This window comes from Meles meles, chromosome 5, assembly GCF_922984935.1.
Source record: "Meles meles chromosome 5, mMelMel3.1 paternal haplotype, whole genome shotgun sequence".
Lineage (NCBI taxonomy): Eukaryota > Metazoa > Chordata > Mammalia > Carnivora > Mustelidae > Meles > Meles meles.
The window spans coordinates 109400538-109422069 of record NC_060070.1 but is presented as its reverse complement, the minus strand read 5'-3'; the positions used below and the strand labels follow the sequence as shown (position 1 = coordinate 109422069).

The window sequence follows — 21532 nt, the reverse complement described above, 5'->3', positions numbered from 1 at the left end:
ATATATATTTCTTTCTTCCTTTTTTTATATACTCAATTTTCTCTCTGCTTATCTTTCCTCCTTCACTCTATCCAGCAGACACAGATCATTAGGATAAGTGGTGATGGAAGTAGATATCTTAATTCTTGAGAAATATGTTGCCATTTTCTTTCTAACAAGGCCATTTTCATGAAGTATTTAAAGTAGAATTAGGAAATAGACCACTAACTTTCTGTGCTATGTCCTATCAAGAATAAGAATTCCATGTGCCAAATATGACTTACCATATTTGAATGACCCATCCCATTTGCTATTCCTCCAGGATTAAGCAGATATGACATAGTCCATCTCTCAACTGTTGCATGCACAGTATTTCATTAGTATCCTCATAGTTCTATGTGTAACTATTTGAGAATGAATAAATACTTTCACTGGAGTGAGATTAGTATATGATTAGCAAGTGTCTACTAAGAAAGGAGCTGATTTGAAAGCATACAATCTAACCAATTTAGATAGCTTCCCTGATGAATTCAAGCTTGAATCAATTTATACTCAGACTTTTGAATGTGTTGTAATTTTGACTAAAAACTGAAACAAGATTATTTCTGTAAATCTAATATCTCCTTTCTGAAGTGCTCTCAGATATAAAGTCTACTGTACCATGAAATAGGTCTGTTGTACTTTTCCTTTCAACTCTGATGACATGCCTAATAAACTCCTGCTTCATTATACAGAAAAAAAGTATTCATTTCTGAGACTAAGCATTATAGGAAAATGGGTTTCCATATTGTTATTCCACCTGATAGACTATTAAGAAATCTGCAAGTGTATAATTACCAAGAGTAATCTTGTTATTACCAATTGTTCATGACCTGAAAATAGGTTTGAAATTGCTAAAGGTACAATCAGAGATAATTTCTAACATTTATGTGTCTCACAGCTTTAATAAATTTACATAATTTCACCAACTTCATCTGAGTTCTAATAAGAATATTTCTGTTTAGATAGTGAAAAGTATTAATATTTATTAAGAAATAGATTATTTCATTAGCCATCCATTAATTATGAGAATCCTCTGAGAGATCAAGGATAAAAAGACTTGGCATTAACCCAAGGTAAGATTCCATGGTTTTAAAAATGCCACGATTAAAAAACAGTGCTCTTAGCCACTTTTTTTTTTTTTGGTTGTTATTGAGTTAATTCAACTGAGGCACTGTAACAAAAACTAAAGGTAGGTAGCCAAAAAGTTCGTTTTGCACTAATACCATTAAATGGTACATATCTTTAAATATCCCAAAGAGCCCTCAGGTTGTTTTTCAGAGTCCATAGTCTCTTATGGTTCGCCTCCCCTCCCCAATGTCCATAGCCCGCTCCCCCTCTCCCAATCCCACCTCCCCCCAGCAACCCCCAGTTTGTTTTGTGAGATTAAGAGTCATTTATGGTTTGTCTCCCTCCCAATCCCATCTTGTTTCATTTATTCTTCTCCTATCCCCCTACCCCCCCATGTTGCTTCTCCATGTCCTCATATCAGGGAGATCATATGATAGTTGTCTTTCTCCGATTGACTTATTTCACTAAGCATGATACGCTCTAGTTCCATCCACATCGTCGCAAATGGCAAGATTTCATTTCTTTTGATGGCTGCATAGTATTCCATTGTGTATATATACCACATCTTCTTGATCCATTCATCTGTTGATGGACATCTAGGTTCTTTCCATAGTCTGGCTATTGTAGACATTGCTGCTATAAACATTCGGGTACACGTGCCCCTTCGGATCACTATGTTTGTATCTTTAGGGTAAATACCCAGTAGTGCAATTGCTGGGTCATAGGGTAGTTCTATTTTCAACATTTTGAGGAACCTCCATGCTGTTTTCCAGAGTGGTTGGACCAGCTTGCATTCCCACCAACAGTGGAGGAGGGTTCCCCTTTCTCCACATCCTCTCCAGCATCTGTCATTTCCTGACTTGTTAATTTTAGCCATTCTGACTGGTGTGAGGTGATATCTCATTGTGGTTTTGATTTGTATTTCCCTGATGCCGAGTGACGTGGAGCACTTTTTCATGTGTCTGTTGGCCATCTGGATGTCTTCTTTGCAGAAATGTCTGTTCATGTCCTCTGCCCATTTCTTGATTGGATTGTTTGTTCTTTGGGTGTTGAGTTTGCTAAGTTCCTTATAACCCACAGTGAGTATCATTCTCAGTGGGGAAGAACTGAAAGCTTTGCCCCTAAGATCACGAACATGACATGGATGCCCACTCTCACCACTGTTCTTCAACAAAGTACTAGAAGTCCTAGCCTCAGCAATGAGACAACAAAAAGGGGGGGGGGGGCAAGAATTCAAATTGGCAAGGAAAAAGTCAAACTCTCACTCTTCATCGATGACACGATACTCTATGTGGAAAACCCAAAAGATTCCACCCCAAATTGGTAAACACATACAGCAATTCAGCAACATGGCAGGATACAAAAACAATGCACAGAAATCACTAGTATTTCTATGCACTAAAAATGAGGCTGAAGAAAGATAAATAAAGGAATTGGCCCCATTTACAATTGCACCAAAGACTGTAAGGTACCTAGGAATAAACCTAAGCAAAGAGGTAAAGAATCTGTACTCTAAAAATTACAGAACACTTATGAAAGAATTTGAGGAAGACACAAAGATATGGAAAAACATTCTATGCTCAAGGTTTGAAAGAATAAATATTGTTAAAATGTCTATGTTACCCAGAGGAATCTACACATTCAGTGCAATCCCTATCAAAATATCATTGACACTTTTCACAGAGCTGGAACAAATAATCATAAAATTTGTATAGACCCTATGTAGTTTTGTAAGAAGCTGTGAAACTGTCTTCCATTTTGCATTCTTACCACAACTAAATGAGAATTTCTGTTGCACATTATCATCAGATTTTAAGTGTCAGTGTTCTGGATTTTGGTCATTCTCATAGACATGAATTGATGTCATTGTTGTTTTAATTTGCATTTCCCTGAGGAGCTTTATTGTGGAATATCTTTTCATATGCTTATTTTCCACCTGTATATCTTCTTTGGTGACGTATCTGTTAAGGTTTTTAGCTCATTTTTTCAGTCAGGTCATTGGTTTTCTTATTGTCAGTTTTAAGAATTCTTGGTATATTTTGGCTATTAGATGTGTATTAGATATGTATTTTGCAAATATTTTCTCTCAGTCTTTGGCTCATGCTTTCATTATTTCTGTGCCTTTCACAGAGAAGAAATTTTTAATTTAATAAAGTTCCGCTGATCAACTCATAAAAAAAAATAAATAAAAAAATAAATAAATAAATAAATAAATATCCCAAAGAGCAAGTACGTTGATATTTAGGGGATTTGTCCTTATAGCAATGGCCCTGGGGGGGGGAAATCTAGGAAAAGTTACGATTGAAAACTAAACTATGTGACTTATATTCTTCCGTATATTGTCAAAAGCATGAGTTTATTAGGCCAAGTACTAGTTCTAAAATGCTGCCAAAACTGTAAAAAAGTATCACAATAAATCTGATTTTGCATCTTTTCATTTAAATTTTTGCTTTTTCGGGTAAATAATTTTTTTAAGATTTTAATTATTTATTGGAGTACAAGCTGGGGGAATGGCAGGCAGAGAGAGGCGGGGGGTGGGGGCGAAGCAGGCCCCTCACCAAGCAGGGAGCCCGACGCGGGGCCGATGCCAGCACCCCAAGACCATGACCCGAGCCAAAGGCAGAGGCCCAACCCACTGAGCCACCCAGGCGCCCCTTGGGTAAATAATTTTTAATAAATATATCCTATGGTTTAATTTTCAAGAGTAAAATAAAAGGTTTAATCAGTACAAACCAATCAGCAGTTTATAATCTGCAAAGGAAGTATTTTTAGTCAATAAAACATATCACAGTTGTGAGTTATTTTCAATTCATAAGAGAGTCCCTGTGACGATCTTATTGTGTCATTCCAAATTTTTAATGCAGGCCCATTTGTTTCTACCTGTTGTATACATTACTGCATATCAGTTATTAGACACCTGCAGGCTCAGTATGTGGAGACTTTTAGTTAGGGAGAACTAGGACTAGGACTTTTGGGGATTTATTCACACAAGGAATTAAGTCTCAAGTCAACCTGCGGCTTCCGTGTCTGGAGACTGGACTTTGTGGCCACATCTGTATGTGAACATCAAAATTAAGCAGCAGCCTTTGTCTAATCTCACCTTGTTCTAGGATCTAGGTACTCAGCTTTCAGTTCAAGGCCCTAATATGCAATTTTTCCAGACTCCTAATAGATCTATAACTGTCCTAAACTATAATACTGTAGAAGGAATAGAAGGAAAGTGAATTCCTGGTGTTATAGATAAACATACCACCCTTAATCCTATTGGACCTGTGAGTGTTTGAACCAATAAATAGCATTTTCCTTTCATGTCTGAGTTTTAACTAATGGATAATAAAAACACATCCATCCAACAGGAATCAAAGTATTAAATTTAGCAGTGATAAGATATTTCTTTGTATAGAATCCAAATGGGTATGTCCAGACTGCAGAGCCAATGTAGTATGTATGTATGTAGTATGTAGGTTGCTGCCTCCTACCAGTACTGTCAGGCACAGTGATCAACTCTCCTGCAAACTGGACCTTTGAAATATTAGCTCCACTTACTCTAAAATCTTTGAATGGAGGCTGTTTTCCACCACCCCAGTAACTCATTGCACATTTGTGAGGAGGTGTAATACAAGGACACAAAGGCCAAGAGTTTGAAGGCAAGATTCCTCTAAGTGGAAATGAGGAGTGGAAGAGAAAATATATTTACTTTAACTGTAGGTCTCTACCTCATTTAAATCCATCACTGGTGGAAGTATTGATTTTCTTCTAGGCCCTTAGATCACATTTCTTGGCCATCGACTCCCATCTGGTCTGTAAATGAAAGAGCTATAGTCTTGACTTGATTTGAAATTAAAGGACCCTTTCCCCTACCTTCCTGGCCAGACTCTATACTCCAGTATCACCAGAAGTACAGAAGCAGTACTCAGTGCCTTAATTCCCACTTTTCTACTTAAGAAGAAACCTAACATCATGCTATACAGCGAGATTTTTATTTATAATAAATGTAGAGTTTTTTAAAAAAATTACTAATCATACACAAAGCCAAATACACATAAAAAGGAATTTGATACCAATCAAAAATATTCAGTAGAATAAACAGAAATTTCAGCATCTAGAGTAATAATTAATGAATAGATTAATAATTCTACCATTAATAAGTTTTTCTGAGGATTAAAAGTAATTTATATATAATTTCAGAAAAATTATATTCTAAAATAAATAAAGTTCTTATCCTAAAATTTTTCTTGATATATCTATATCATATATATTATATATATATCATATTCTATATATATATCATATATATTCTATATATATATCATATATATTCTATATATATCATATATGATATATATTTGTGTGTATGTATATATATATATAATCACACAGTTATATTTCTATATATTTCTGTGTACTAATAACAGACTGACTTCCTGAATTCATTAATTCATTTAAAATAGTTTATGTAGTCCAACTTTGTAGGAAACATTGTTTTGTTGATGGGAAACACCTAACAGCAGGACAGACAAGATCCTTGCTCTTATGTAGCTAACTTTCCACTGGGAGAAAAAAACAAATTAATAAAAGCAAGAAACACATGCACACACATCTATGTGTGTGTGTATACAATAATAGTTTCTACAAGGCAAAATAAAGTAAGGTGATGTGAGAGAGTGACTGTATAGCCAGGGTAAACACCTTCAAGGAGTTTCCATTTATACCAAAATCTGAATGAGAAAGAGTTTACCCCACGAGAAGAACATTCTAGGTTTAGAGGGCTGCTAGTACAAGACCCTCAGGAAGAAAAAAAAAATGAGTTAGGTGTGTTAGGAACCTGAACAAAGTACAATATGTCTGGAAACTAAGTGAACAAGAAAGAAGTAGTATGAGTTGTGGGCTGAAAAGTTGTTAGGGACCACATCATAGAAGGCAATGAAGTTGTATTTTATTTGCAGTCCTGCCAGAAGCTGTCAGACTGGATTTATATATCATAATTATACTCTATTTGAAAAAAAATCACTCTGGATATGAATGCAGACCATAGTAAAGTGAGGGTGAATATACTATTATAGTTAAAATAATTAGTATTCTCACCGGGGAGAGAGATAATTATGATAGACTTGGACGTTTGCAATTGCAATAGAGATAAATAGACAGATTTGAGTTATTTTTAGAAGTAAAGTTGCCAGGACTTTCTGGTAAATTCAGTGAAAGTAAAGAGGAATAAATAACACTTAGGTTTTACAGTTTATCATAGTTAATAAGGAAGAATGAAGTTAGAGCTGCTGAGAGTTTTGTTTTGCCCACTTTGAATTTGAGGTGATTAATAAATATTCAGATGGTGGTGTCAACTGATAACTAATTATTCAATCTTAGAGTTCCAGTTAGGACTGGAGATTTTGCTCAGGACTCTGTTATGTGGAAGTTGTGGAATGGTTGATGTTTTCTATAAATCAAATGATAGTTTTACTTAAGTGAACTGGCAATGGTAGGTGGAAGAATGTATATTTAAATGTAAGAATGAATAAATAAAAAGTGATAACAACAATCACTAGACAGGAGAAGATGGGAAAAACTTAGCATCTAGGCAAATCACAAAAGATAAGGGTAATGAAGAAACTGAAGAGACAGAGTAAAGAAAGTATAGAGTATTGGAGATACTATGTATGGCACAGGAATCTGGTTTTTAGGATTGCTTTTTGGTCACTGGATCATTTCTACTTTATGGTTTCTGTGAAGAGAAACCTATCACTAAAGTCTGCTTTAGCCCATGTGGAAGAAACAAATGAATAAACTGGGCTGAAGAAAATATCAAGAAAACAGATAAAGAGCTAGTGAAACATAGAAAAGGAAAACTAATTCGAATCTGTGTGTGTTTTAGTCAGAATTGAAACACAGACCTGGAAATATATAAGAAAAGAAAATTAAGATTACTTAGAAATTAACATCTAAAACTTATTTTAAAATAAGATATAGAATTCTTGGGGCACCTGGGTGGCTCAGTGGGTTAAAGCCTCTGCCTTCGGCTCAGGTCATGATCCAAGGGTCCTGGGATCAAGCCCTGCATCAGGCTCTCTGCTCTGCGGGGAGCCTGCTTCCCTTCCTCTCTCTCTGCCTGCCTCTCTGCCTACTTGTGATCTCTGTCTATCAAATAAATAAATAAAACCGTTTTTAATAAAAAGATATAGAATTCTTGATTATTCAATTTGTATATCCAAAACTCACAAACTAGAAGGATGCACAGATACTATTTTATTGAATGTATTCAAACTGGTTATGCTTAATAATTTATTTGCTTGAAAAAGTGGAGACTTTATCACTGCTCACTGAATCAAATTAGAAATCTCATTTAAATTCTATCTACATTTTGGCAATAAAGCTCTAAAGTCATATACATGCACACCTTAAATGCAGCTTATTGTTGTCAAATCATGTGTAACATAATCAGAAATCGGAAAGAGTCAATCATAAATTTTATTTCTGACAAACTTTATGATATTCATTATATCACTTAGAATTTTAGTGTTTTGTTAATGAATTGTCCTAAACAGGATTTGAAATGATTATCTGCCCTTTAGAAATACCCTACCATTGCCATTTATGTACATTCAGCTTTTCATTCACTTAACATATATTTTTTGAGCACCAATATGTGTCAGTAGCTATTTCAAGTGCCAGAAATGCCAGGATGGAGATATATGCCTTTTATAAACCTACATTTTTAAGGATGAGACAGATTCATAAGCAACTGCATACAGAGGAAGGTGTGAATAATACAGAAGGTGGAAATGGCCTGTACCTGGAAAAAATAGGCAGAGGCTCCCTGAGATGACTTTTCATCAAAATTTTAAAAAGGAACCAGGCAAAATCACAGACATTTTAAAAGTTGTTGGTATTGCTTGGAGGAGAGGTTGCATAAGAAAAAGGGCAGGATAAAAGAGATACTACCTACAAGGTAGGCCAGGTGCAGGTTTTGATGTTTCTGTAGAGACTACACTGGGAGCTTTTTACTTTATTCTCTAAGTCTATACTTCTCAGGCTAGAGCACTATACCCTAGGGGATGTATGTAAGGCTTTGTGAAAGTCTCAAGAGTAATCGAAGTATCATCTTGTCAAGTTTCCATACAAATTTATATGTACTATGCTATAGAATAATCTATATCTTAACAAGGATTAAATATGATTATAAAATTCAACATCTGCATGAATTTTAAAAGTAAAGTGTCATATTTGAGAAGAAGGAGGAGGAGGAGGAGGAGAAAGAGGAGGAGGAAGAGGAGAAGCAGCTGCCTTACTGCTAGGTATCCTGTCAAACACTTGGGATGTTCTGAGATGATAAATCCCCTTTCTTCATGAGTTAGGACTGCATTAATGATGAGCTTCAAAATATGCATGAGGGGTGGGGATCAGTTGGAGGCTGAAATTCCATCGAATTTGTCTTTCAGTAATATAGATTGGTAGCAGTATAGCATTTGGTTTGATTAGAGATAACTGGGATCAAACAGCTTAGAGACATATTTAGGAATCATAACCTGAGGGAGAATGTGGTGTTCTAGTTCACTAAGTGTGGAAATGGGACAGACTTCACCAGAATGTGAGAAGAATGCCAGGTTAAGAATATAATTTACTATTTTATTATTTCCTTCTACTCTTTGGGTACTCCAGGGTTGTAGGAATTCTCATACAGTGTCTTATCAGTCCCAAGACTTAAGACTAATAAGGCCAAGACAACCTTCAGGCTTCTTGTAGTTTGACCAAAATGTAGACAGTCTTCTTCCTGCCTTCTTGCCTTTCTTACTCCACTCCTCTACAGGACCCAAGTGGCTTCACCATAGAGGTCCCTCTTCTACCTTTTCTTAGAGCACGTCACCCAAATTGCTTCCTGTCCTGAAGACTGAGGAAGTTTTCTTTTGTTAAAGGCCAATTAGCAAGCACATGTAGGTAATGATCATAGGTGATAGTTCTTAAAAACACTCTCATCCTTCATGACAGTGTCGCCAAGTTCAGACTGAGTTCAGACCTCTCTTCTCAATTACAATAGCCTCAAATCAAGTTTTTCTTGCTTGTTAACTTTGGTGAAACTTTTGCTTCAACAATAGGCTTTTCAGTTTCCACACAATTACATCACCCTGTTCTGAGTACCTGTGTAAACTTAGTTATTTGATGAAGCATGAAGTTTTGTTTTGTTTTGTTTTGTTTTAAGATTTTTATTTATTATTTGACAGAGAGACAGAAAGCACAAGCAGGCAGAGCAGCAGGCAGAGGGAGAGGGAGGAGCAGGCTTCCCACTAAGCAGAGAGCCCGATGTGGGACTCAGTCCCAGGACCCTCGGATCATGACCTGAGCTGATAGCAGCTGTCCAACCAACTGAGCCACCCAGGTGCCCCACATGGAGTTTTGATTTTTTTTTTAAGATTTTATTTATTTATTTGACAGAGAGAGAGATCACAAGTAGGCAGAGAGGCAGGCAGAGAGAGAGGAGAAAGAAGGCTCACCTGCGGAGCAGAGAGCCCGATGCGGGGCTCGATCCCAGGACCCTGAGATCATGACCCAAGCTGAAGGCAGAGGCTTAATCCACTGAGCCACCCAGGCGCCCCTGGAGTTTTGATTTTATAGTGAAAGCAAGATACCAGCTCCCCCAATATATATTAATATAATCTAAAACTTACTTGTAGTCAACATTTATCAAAAATTGGACTGGAGGAAAAAGCACCTTTTAGAGAAGATCTAAATTTACCTGTGCCTTAGTATCCCATAATCCATTTCTAAATATAATTAAGAAGAAATAGGTACTAAATTCCTCCGGAATAATGTTTACTTGTTTGAACTTTAGTTTGCATAAAAACAAGATTATGTTGATGGAAACTTTAAGAAACAGCTATATGAAACTCATCTTGTGTCACCTGCAAGGATTTCTTAGAAAAGTTACCTACATCCTCTTTAGGAGAACCCTCTCGGGACATTTCTTTCTGGCCTTGGATCAAGAGCAATTATTCTTGAATCAACAACGCACTGTTGCATTGCTAATGATGTAATTGGCCAGGTTTTCTTCTGTACTGTGTGCTAGAAATACTAGGATCAAGTTAGGGGACCACCTAAAATCCTTAAGATATGGATTTTTAGCCATATTCTTGAATTCATTTTATAAACCCACAGCATTAAGTTTCTGTATTCTACTTCACGTGCTGTCACACACAAATGAGTGGGCAGATAGCTAAATGGATTAGTGGTATGATTATAGGGAACCTGGGCTGATTTGCTTTGGAACGCCTGCCTCAGCTTTTGGAATGAACTTTGAAAAGGCTCCTTCACATTTTAGGGACTCAAAATCCTTGACAGGAGACATTACAATAGGCAACATTTTGATAAAGATATCCAGAACAGGAGATGAGGGAAAAGCCACATGTCTTTTGGTAATCAAATGAATTAGTCTATTGGCACAAATAGCCAGAAATATATGGGGTGATTCTACAGAGTGAGAAATTCCATTAAAATGAATCAAGTATAAAAAATAAGAAATCTGACAGCAGATTGCTTGGATTTGAATTATAGCTGTCACTTACCAGATGAGAGGCATAAGCAAGTTTATATTACCTCTATTTATCTAAATCCCACACCTTTAAAATAGAGATAAGAACAGTACCTGCCTACTAAGGTTGTTACAGGATTACAGAAGTAAGTAGATGTAAAGATAGTAAACACTGTGTAATTGTGACCCAGCTGGTTTGATCTGGAGATACATAAACCATACCTAAAATAGGTAATTTTAGAGAACATTACTTCAAGTTCTTCTCTGAAAAATCCCTTGTTTCTAAAATCATAGCAAGAGAAAGATGCACAGAAATTCAATAAAACATTTTTTCACAGTTAAAGGAAGTAGTCTTTTCCTTTTTTTTTTTCATAAAATGGAAATCATGCTTTGTTTTGGCACATAATCTACTGTATCTATAACAGTTTTGATGAGAAATGCCACCTTCAGATTCTCAGTTAGGTATTAAAGATGCATAACATTTGCAAGAGATTGATAAGGATATTTCACAATTCATCAGCTTTTAACTTTTCATAAAGGAATTTATTTTTCTTTGTATTTTTCTCTTATTAAATCCATATTTCTGCTGCTATATGGTTCTTTATTTTTGTAGAAAACCACTATTATCTTATTAAAATATATTATTCAAGTAGAGGTACTGACTATAAATTTTTAAAATATGGTAAAATATTTTTGGTTTTTTTTTTAGAATTAGCTACAAAATCTCTTTTGCATAATTGAATAATTCACAAATTGGTGTTATATGAAGCATGGCTGAAGACAACACTGAAAACTTTATATGTAGCACAAGAGAAAATTGAGGTTTAACTTCTGTGTTGTATTGATTATAAAAGTGAGAACCATGTATCGGAGCTTACTTAATGATAGTCACAGAACTAGTCATTTTTATAAACTTCACACTAACCTTTCATATATGTATCCATTTAAATTCAATTATTTCATGAGAGAGGAGATATTTTCACAAAATGTTATTGAAATGGTTACACAAGCAAAAAACAAGCAAAAAAAAAACAAGCAAAACAAGCAAAAAACAAATTTGAGCACTAAACATGGTAAATAAAAATCAATTTCCAATAAAAAACAACAGAGTCTCTATTTTCAAGTCTGCTAAACAGAGACAAAATGTTTAAATAGTTCCTTATTTTATTATATTATGCCTTATTTGCTCATTCAAAAAATATATTTGCTCTTTTGAGTTTTGTGAATTTATTATGCATGTTAATTAATTGGTTCTCCATTATGAAAGATGAATCTTCTCATTAATTCTCTGAACCACCTTTTATCTCCAACTTTTTCTTGATAGGTATTATTATTTTTAGTTCTTGTGTTCACACTTTCATTTCTAATCAAATTCAGATGTCCCAATCTTGACTTTTATTAAAGTTAATGATATTGGTGCTCTTACTCTTCTCTTTCCCATTTAACCCTTTCGACTTACCAAATTCCATCACTTTTTTTGTGTTTACATTATCATTGTTTGAATGTATTATAACTGTCAGCTGTGCTTTGTTTAAATGTTGAGTTTAAAAGTTGAAAACAAATCACATTTATATTATTATGCATATATAAATATTCTTCACTGATGAAGTGGTGTTAGAATTACATCTGTTTTCTGAAGTTTCCTATGTTGCAATCCAAGTCCATTTGAAGGACAGTATTTCTAGCCTTGAGATCTAATAGTTTATTTTACACTAAATCAGTTTAGCTCAGATCAAATATAATTGATTTAGACAATCGCACTCTTTACACTTGTGTTTCTACTCAAATTTCTCATTGACTTCTTTATCTGTATTTAAAGAAGAATTAGTTCCTTCTTATTTAAGCTTTACATGTAGTATACAACTTTATGTTCACTTTATATGTAGAATATTTCCACAAAACTATCCTTGAAAAAAGAGTTTCTTCAGCATTCATTAATTTAGACAGTGATTCTTCCCAGCCTTTATCATAGGATAACTTAACACTGTATTCCTGAATTAAACGAATATTTTCTTATACCATTTCTCTTTTTTCCCTAGGAGCATTTTTTTTTTTTTTAGCATTTATTTATTTGAGAGAGAGAAGGGAGGAGGAGAGAGAGAAAGCATGCAGAGGGACACAGGGAGAGGAAGGAGAGAAGCAGACTCCCCACTGAGTGCAGAGCCCAACACAGCTGGATCTCATCACCCTGAGATCATGCATGACCTGAATGAAATCCAGAGGAGGGTGTTTAACTGTCTAAGCCATCCAGGTGCCGCATTCCTAGAAGCACATCCCAAAGTAATTTCTTGAGAATATTTGAGAAAGAGGATTTTTTAAAATATTTTATTAATTTAACAGAGAGAAATCACAACTAGGCAGAGAGGCAGGCAGAGAGAGGAGGAAGCAGGCTCCCTGCAAAGCAGAGAGCCTGATGCGGGGCTTGATCCCAGGACTCTGGGATCATGACCTGAGCCGAAGGCAGCGGCTTAACCCACTGAGCCACCCAGGCGCCCTGAGAAAGAGGATTATTTTAGTATTTTGTTACTCCAAGTAATTTTTTTTCCAGAAACACTTCAAGTTTTCCTTTTATCCTTGATGTTCTGAGATTTTTGAAGTAATGAAACTAGATGTAGATCTTTTATTCATACATATATTAGGCTCCTAAATAATAACTTATGTCTTATTTGTCTTTAAGACTTACACTCCTGTTATTTTGCTGAACTATTTTAAATTATCAATATGACTCCTGCTAAAGGGTATAATGCAGAACATGACAATAACATGCAAAACAATTGCAGTAAATAGATTTGCACATAAAGAAGTTTTCTCTGGGGCGCCTGGGTGGCTCAGTGGGTTAAGCCGCTGCCTTCGGCTCAGGTCATGATCTCAGAGTCCTGGGATCGAGTCCCGCATCGGGCTCTATGCTCGGCAGTGAGCCTGCTTCCCTCCCTCTCTCTCTGCCTGCCTCTCTGTCTACTTGTGATCTCTCTCTGTCAAATAAATAAAAAATTAAAAAAAAAAAAAAAAAAAAAGAAGTTTTCTCTGCAAATAAAATTTACTAGTTTGTGTTGTATTTACCTATATACCTCCATTTCCTAATTAGCATAGAATAATTAATCCGAAAGGAATCCTAAAGAGAATTCAGTAAACTACTCAGAAAACTATTGCTGAAGATATGAATTATTTTATCATAAATAATGATATTTATGATAAATATCCAGTCTGCAGAGGAAGTATTTGAGAATGCTTCCTCAAATTCAATTAAAATCCAATTAAAATTTTTTTAATTGGAGAAGGTTTAGTGTCTTGAGGTGTATAATTTGAGGTAATGATATGACCAGAGTTAGGTTTGTAACATGTACTAGGAATTGAGTCAAAAGTGAGAATCACGATGTAGGGAACATGTTTATAGGAATATATGAAAAGCCTTAAAATCAAAGGGCACAGAAAGGAAAAACAGGAGAAGTAGTCAATCCTTGGGAAAATGCAATAGGATAGATGGAGAAAGAGAAAGAGCAATATATGTCAATGGGGTTAGAAGTGGGGACCTAGAAATATGATTAAAACCCAACTTCATGTTATGCAACAAAGGCCAATGATTTGGTAACAAAGTTAACTGTCACAGGATTACTTAGTGTTTCAGTTGGTCCTAGTGAATTGGCTAGTATTTGTAATTTCTATTGATCTGTCTTAGAATTCCGAGACTTTCTTTAGTCATCTAATATCTGCCATTAAGCCCTGTTAGAAAACTTCTCATTGGGGCACCTGGGTGGCTGGGGCACCTGGGATCGAGTCCCACATCGGGCTCTCTGCTCAGCAGGGAGCCTGCTTCCCTTCCTCTTCTCTGCCTGCCTCTCTGCCTACTTGTGATCTCTCTCTCTCTCTGTCAAATAAATAAATAAAATCTTTAAAAAAAAAAAAAAGAAAACTTCTCATTTCAGTTATTTGCATTTTCCAGTATAGAATTTATTTTTAATTATTTATTTTATAGTTCTTCTCTATTGGAATTTCATACTTCCTGTGTACTTTTCATCAAATTTTAATTTAAAATTTTTAAAAATTAATTAATTTTTTTTACTTAAATTTATTTATTTATTTTTTTTTTTTTTCCCCTTCTGCCATTTCATTCATCTTTATGTAAAGTGATCACTGTATAGTCCCCAAGGCATTCTCAAATACTTCCTCTGCAGACTAGGACAACTGGAAGAGTAACGCTGAGTATGGCCACAATGGGAGGGGACATAGCCAGGGACCTGAAGCCAGACTCCTGGGCTTGCTCACCAGCTTCACCAGCTATCGGCCATGAGACGCTGGACAAGCGTCCTGCAGTTGGGTTTTGTCATCTCTAAAACAAGGATAATAATGCTGCCTCACAGGTTTATTGTGAGGAACAAAAAATTTATTTGAAGCCACACAAAACTGCAAAGCACTATAAAGAAGTAAAGTATTATTATAAACAGAAATGTTATTGAAAACATATTTTCATGGGAACACACTATACTTTTTTTTTTTTTTTCTCATTTTATTTATTTTTTCAGCGTAACAGTATTCATTGTTTTTGCACAACACCCAGTGCTCCATGCAACACGTGCCCTCCCTATTACCCACCACCTGGTTCCCCCAACCTCCCACCCCGGAATTTTAATTTAATTTTTAAATACAGTTTTCTTTAATTCTTTGAGCATATTTATAACACCTGCTTTGAAGATTTTGACTGCTAAACTAAGATTGGAGCCCACTCTAATCACAAGACTAAATGTCAGACTGGATTTAAAAAAAAAAGCAACCTTAGATTATGTGATCATATTCAAAGACTCAAATAGGCTAAAACTTAAATGATGTTTAAAAGATATCATATGAAGAGTAAACATAAGTGAGCTAGAATATTCCACTTTAAGTGTATTTTTTAAGTGTATTCCACAGAATACACTTTAAGACAAGAAATATTACAAGAGACAAATAGCAAAATTTCATCATGGCAGAGGATCAATACATCAGAAAGATATAACAACCATAAATATATACATATCTATCAACAGAACTCCATTATGCACTAACCAAAAATGAAACATTCAAAAGGTAAATACATTAATTAACAAGTATAGTTGGAGATTTCAGTAACTTCATCACAATAATAGAACAACTAGATGAAAAATCAGCTAATATATTGATGAGTTAACATCAACCAGCAGGTCTAACTGGCATTTGTAGAAAACTCCACCTAGCTATAGCAGAATGGCAGACTATGTATTCTTTTTAAACACATAGAACATTCTCCAACGGACAATATATTAGGTTTAAAAAGACCACAATAGAATTAATTAAAACTCAACCCCAGAAATATATTTGGGAAATTAACCTACATATAAGTAACACAAAGAAATATGATAGGAGATATTTGAAATTTTTTTTGAATGGAAATGAATACAGAAAATCAAAATATATGTTAAAGAAGTGCTTAGATATAAGTTTATGGGTTTCAATGCTTATGTTAGAAAAAAGTACCTAAAGTAAGTAATCTAAACTTGCACCTCAAAAGCTTGAAAAAGAAAGGCAATTAAATCCAAAGTAAGCTAAAGAGGAAAACAACAAAGATTGAATTAGAAATCAATAAAATAGAAAACAGAAAATAGGAGGAATCAAACACACAAAAATCTGTTGTTTTTTTTTAAAGATTACAAACTGATAAATCTTTAGTTTGACTAAGAAAACACACACACACTTTGTCAATACCAGGAATAGAAGAGGGGGCATCATTACAACACTACAGAAATTTTATTTTATTTTTTTTTTTTAGTGTTTTATTTATTTATTTTTTTTCTCATTTTATTTATTTTTTTCAGCGTAACAGTATTAATTCTTTTTGCGCAACACCCAGTGCTCCATGCAAAACGTGCCCTCCCCATTACCCACCACCTGTACCCCCAACCTCCCACCCTTGACCCTTCAAAACCCTCAGGTGGCCCCAACCTCCCACCCCTGACCCTTCAAAACCCTCAGGTTGTTTTTCAGAGTCCATAGTCTCTTATGGTTAGCCTCCCCTCCCCAATGTCCATAGCCCCCTCCCCCTCTCCCAATCCCACCTCCCCCCAGCAACCCCCAGTTTGTTTTGTGAGATTAAGAGTCATTTTAAAAGGTCATAGGGATTATTATGAACAACTGCATGCCAACAAACTAGAAAACATAAAGGGACTGTAAAAATTCCCTAGAAATGCACAAAAACACAAAACTTAATTAGAAATTTTTAAAAATGAACAATTAACAAGTAACAAAATTGAGTTATAATTGAATAATTTACCCTGAAGCAAAACATTGGCCGGATGGTTGCACCAGTGAATTCTGTCAATATTTAAGCAATTAATAATGTCAACTATACACAACTCTTTCTTTTTTTAATATTTATTATTGAACTATAGTTGACATAGAGTGTTATATTAGTTTCAGGTGCACAACAGGGATTTGACAGTTCTGTATGTTGTACAGTGCTAACTGTGAAAAGTATAGTTACCATCTGTCACCATTCAAAATTATCACAATATTATTGACTATGTTCCCTATACTGTACTTTTCATCGTTGTGACTTCTTTATTTTATAACTGGAAGTTCATACCTTTTAATCCCCTTTACCTATTTCATTCCCTGTCTCCCTCCCCTCTGGCAACCACCACTTTGTCTCTGTATTTGTTTCTGGTTATTTGTTTGTTTGTTCATTTGTTTGTTTGTTTTAATTCCACATATAAATGATGTTTTGGAAAAGAAATACTATTTTTTGTCTGCCTTATTTCCCTTAGTGTAATACACTTTAGGTCCATTCATGTAGTTCCAAATGACAATATCTCATCATATTTTATGGCTGTATAATATTTCATGGTAGATCTATAGATGATAGATAGATAGATGATATAGATAGATAGATAGATAGATAGATAGATAGATAGATAGATACTACATTTGTATACACTCATCTATCAGTGGACATTTGGTTGCATCCATATCTTGATTATTATAAATAATGCTCCAATAAACATAAGTGTGCATATATCTTTTGGAATTAACATTCTCTCTTTTTTGGGGGGTAAATGCTTAGTAGTAGAATTCCTGAACAATATGTTTTGGTTTCTTTTTTAATTTTTGAGGAAACTCCATACTGTTCCCTTCAATGTCACACCAATTTACAGTCCCACCAACAGTACACAGGAATTCTTTTCTCTATGTCCTCTGTATGTTCTTTCTATAAGGAGAAGAATATTTAAAACTTTCTGAGAAATTCAGTTAGGTCACTATTATTCAGAATGCAAAACCAGGCAAAGACAGCAAAAGAAAGTATAAACAAATATCCTAACTTCAAAGGCTGGTGGTTATGATCTTCTTTGCCCCTGAAAATAGAAGACATGAAATATAGATTAGCATTAATGATTTATTAACATTAGTGATATTTACTACAGATAACTGAAAACTCTTCTTAGTTTGTTCCCTGATTGCTTTATATGTAAAATTGAAATATAAATATTTAATAATAATATCAAAAACAAATTGTTGTGCATACCGGTAATGGAGTTATTCACTGTGGGTATTAGAAATATACTCAGTGTGGTTTAACAAGAAAATTATTTAATTTAGAGTTTATTAAAGAACATTACAAGTACGACCTATAGGAGCTTCTAGAACCAGATGTGGAAATCTGGCATATAAGATGGCATCTAAACAGTAGATAAGGAAACATCATATATTATCACAACGTCAGTAGGGATGGATGGCAGTGACACTAGGTGACACTGAAGCAGTGTTGTTAGTAGGGCCATGGAAAACTGTTACGGTTGTCCTGATGTTACCAGCTGCAAAACAAATGAGTTCTCTATCCCTGTTTCTTGTCATCACCAGCTTGCTTTCAAATTCTATGGTGGGTCCCTGATATACCAGCCAGCTTTTGGTTGCATATCCACATTTTGGGGTATCCACGACTGAGAAAGATAGAACTTGGATTTTCGCGTATTATGAGAGATGATCTTTAACTTTTATTAAAGAATGAGTAAGTAGTTAACTATCCATATGCAAAAGGGAGTTCAGAGGATGAATATTCAAGGAAATAAGAGACAAATTCCACTATGTATTCTTTCCTTAAATAATTTTGCAAAAAACCTATCTTTTTCTACTTAGAAATTATTTAAAGTAATTTGGGAATATGAAAATAAATTCAGTTTATAGTAATTGTTGAAGGAGATCATTGAGAGAATGTGGCTGCTTGTTGACCCTCAAATGGGTGCATTTGGAGGCTCCTTACTCCTGCCTCTGTCCTTAGAATACATATATAAATACATGTTGCCCACTACTGTCACACTGCGAGCTGTGTGGATATAAACTTGAAAGAGGAAGATGTTAAGATTATCTGGATTGAATACATGACTGAACCAAGTTATGGACTATAAATAAAGTTAAGATTCTGGCAGGTAAATGTAGAAATCTCCTGTTTTTTTGGCAGCCCAAGGCAGGCCTTGTAGAAAACTTCCCTTATTATTAAACTTGCCACCTACCAATCTGGAGTGCTCAACTTCTTTCTTCTGTCTCTCCTTGACCTCCATGTACAAGGGCCAATTTGCAAACCAACAGTAACTTAAAGAAACAAGAAGCTGAGAAGGTCTTAGTTACAGTTTTTGTTTTGTTTTTAAAGAACTGCAGAAAGGATTCAAATATATATATTATGGACTGTTTTTCAAGGAGAGGCATCAAAGAAAGTCAGTTTGGTTAACATTGTATAATTATATATAAATAATCATGTATGTATTCAATCTTAAGGAAGTAATATAAATTTTGAATTCTAGGTGCATGGAAATGAGAATAAAGCCACAGCTGTAGTCACATCAGAACAAAAACAGAAAGAGTAATTGATGGCATTAGGCAATGTGTTGAATTTTTGCAGACAAGGTGAAAATCTCATATACACTGAGCATAGTCTTAGACTTAGTTGCAAGTTGTATCAGTGACACATTTATAATGAAGTGAATCCTTTGCTTGTTTCTAAATAATAACTGTGAGATTGAGATACATGAGTGCCTTAGTGATGCCTGTGCAGAAGGGGTTACTTGTGTTGATCTTTACAGCACCTTTAGCTGCCTGTGTCAGAATGGATTTCAAGGTAGGCACACATGCTAACCAAAACTAATACCTGAAGGTTAATTTGAGGTAGAAGTAACTCCTTATTTTTAGAAGATACAATTCATCTAGTAAACATGCATATTAATTCTTTTCCCAGGAGAACATTTGAATATATAGTATCTGCTTGGATTATTTTACTACATCTTCACATATCACAGAAACAGATATATTTAGTGTTGAATAAATACTTTGCTTTTGTAAATAAACTGGTTTTTTTTAGGTTTATCAACTTTAAGTTCATTACACATATTTATTATTTTTTAAGATTATTTATTTGAGAGAAAGAGCACGCACATGTGAGTCGGGGAGAGGCAGAAGGAGAGGGAGAGAGAATCTTAGGCAGATTCCATGCTGAGCACAGAGGTGGCCACTGTGGGGCCGGATCTCATAACCCTAAGATCACAACCTGAGCCTAAACCAAGAGTCTGGCGCTTAACTGATGGTGGCTCCCAGAGGCCCCCCCATCACACTCATATTTAAAACTTCCAATATTTCTTTTTATACCATATTTCATTCTGTTACTCTGGTAACTCCTACAGTAGCCCTTGTCAATATATATCTGTTATTTTGATAAAGAGCTGTTTATGTTTTTAAATATTATGGTTTTTTACGTTAGGAGGACACTCTAATAATAGACCTTTGTTTTCCAAGATTGGAAAAAATATTGAGACTCTCAGTACTTTATATGCAAGCAAATACTATCAAACTGCCATCGTTACAAACCAAAATGTTGTCCAAAATCTATCTTCCCAAAACTGTTCCTAATTCTACTTCTCTGTGAATGATTGTTTCAAAAATAAAGCACTGCATAACCTTTAAGCAATAAGAAAGTCTTACTTGTTTTGAAAACCACAATGAAACAACTTTTTTTCCCTATTAAATCTGAGAAACTGATTTTATGTGGTTAACCTTAAGAATGACTATCTTCAGATCTGTGTGGTCACTTATTAAAACTTAATGTACTCTTTATCATAAACAAAAACTCAAGATTATTTCTTAAAATTATATGACACAGAGCAAAAATAAGGTCTTTTGAAGAAGTGATTTTTGGCACATCCCTAACTATAAGGAATAAACTAAGGTTTTTAAATGTGCCATTTTTCTTCTCACAAAGTTGATTCATAAGGAAAATTACCAAAAAATAATTTTAAGGTTTAAGCAAAGTATTTATTCACTCATCATTATTTTTAATTTTACTTTTTCCTGGGTTAACTTGATATTCTAATGCCACATTTTCACTTAATATTTTGTTAGTGATCATAATAATACAAATAGGTTTTCTATTTAGTTAGGTATGCTCTTTCCTATTTAGTTATCTATTACCTTAATTTTCCTCCAGCCCAGATTCATTTCACCATTTTAGAGAAAAACATTTAAGATTAGAAAGATTTCCATTCTTCCAACTTGCTAATACCATGTGTTATGTGTCAAAGACAATTTTTCTGTTCTTATTCAAAATTGGCAGAAAAAAATTAGCTATCAAAAAAGTTAAAAATCAATTCAGAATCAGCGTAGGCTATGTTTTCAATGCTTTGCAAATTAACAAACAATTCAAGTGACAGAATATGAAAGTCAGGTTTAGAAACACAGCTCTAAGTGCAAGATTCATGGGAAATCTGCACTGCAGAACCAGTTAAAAGAAAATGTTAAGGGGCCCTGGCTGGCTTATTCCATAGAACATACAACTTTTGATCTTGGGGTTGTGAGTTTGAGTCCCACCTTAGGCATAGAGATTACTTAAAAGAAAAAAAAAAGAAAATGTTAAAACTATATAGTAAATGAATACTT

The 21532-nt window shown here is 34.6% G+C and overlaps 1 protein-coding gene across 1 annotated transcript in view; it reads left to right on the top strand.

Moving 5' to 3' along the window:
• EYS (eyes shut homolog) overlaps nt 1-21532 on the top strand; it is a 1714887-nt gene that overhangs the window by 379568 nt on the left and 1313787 nt on the right.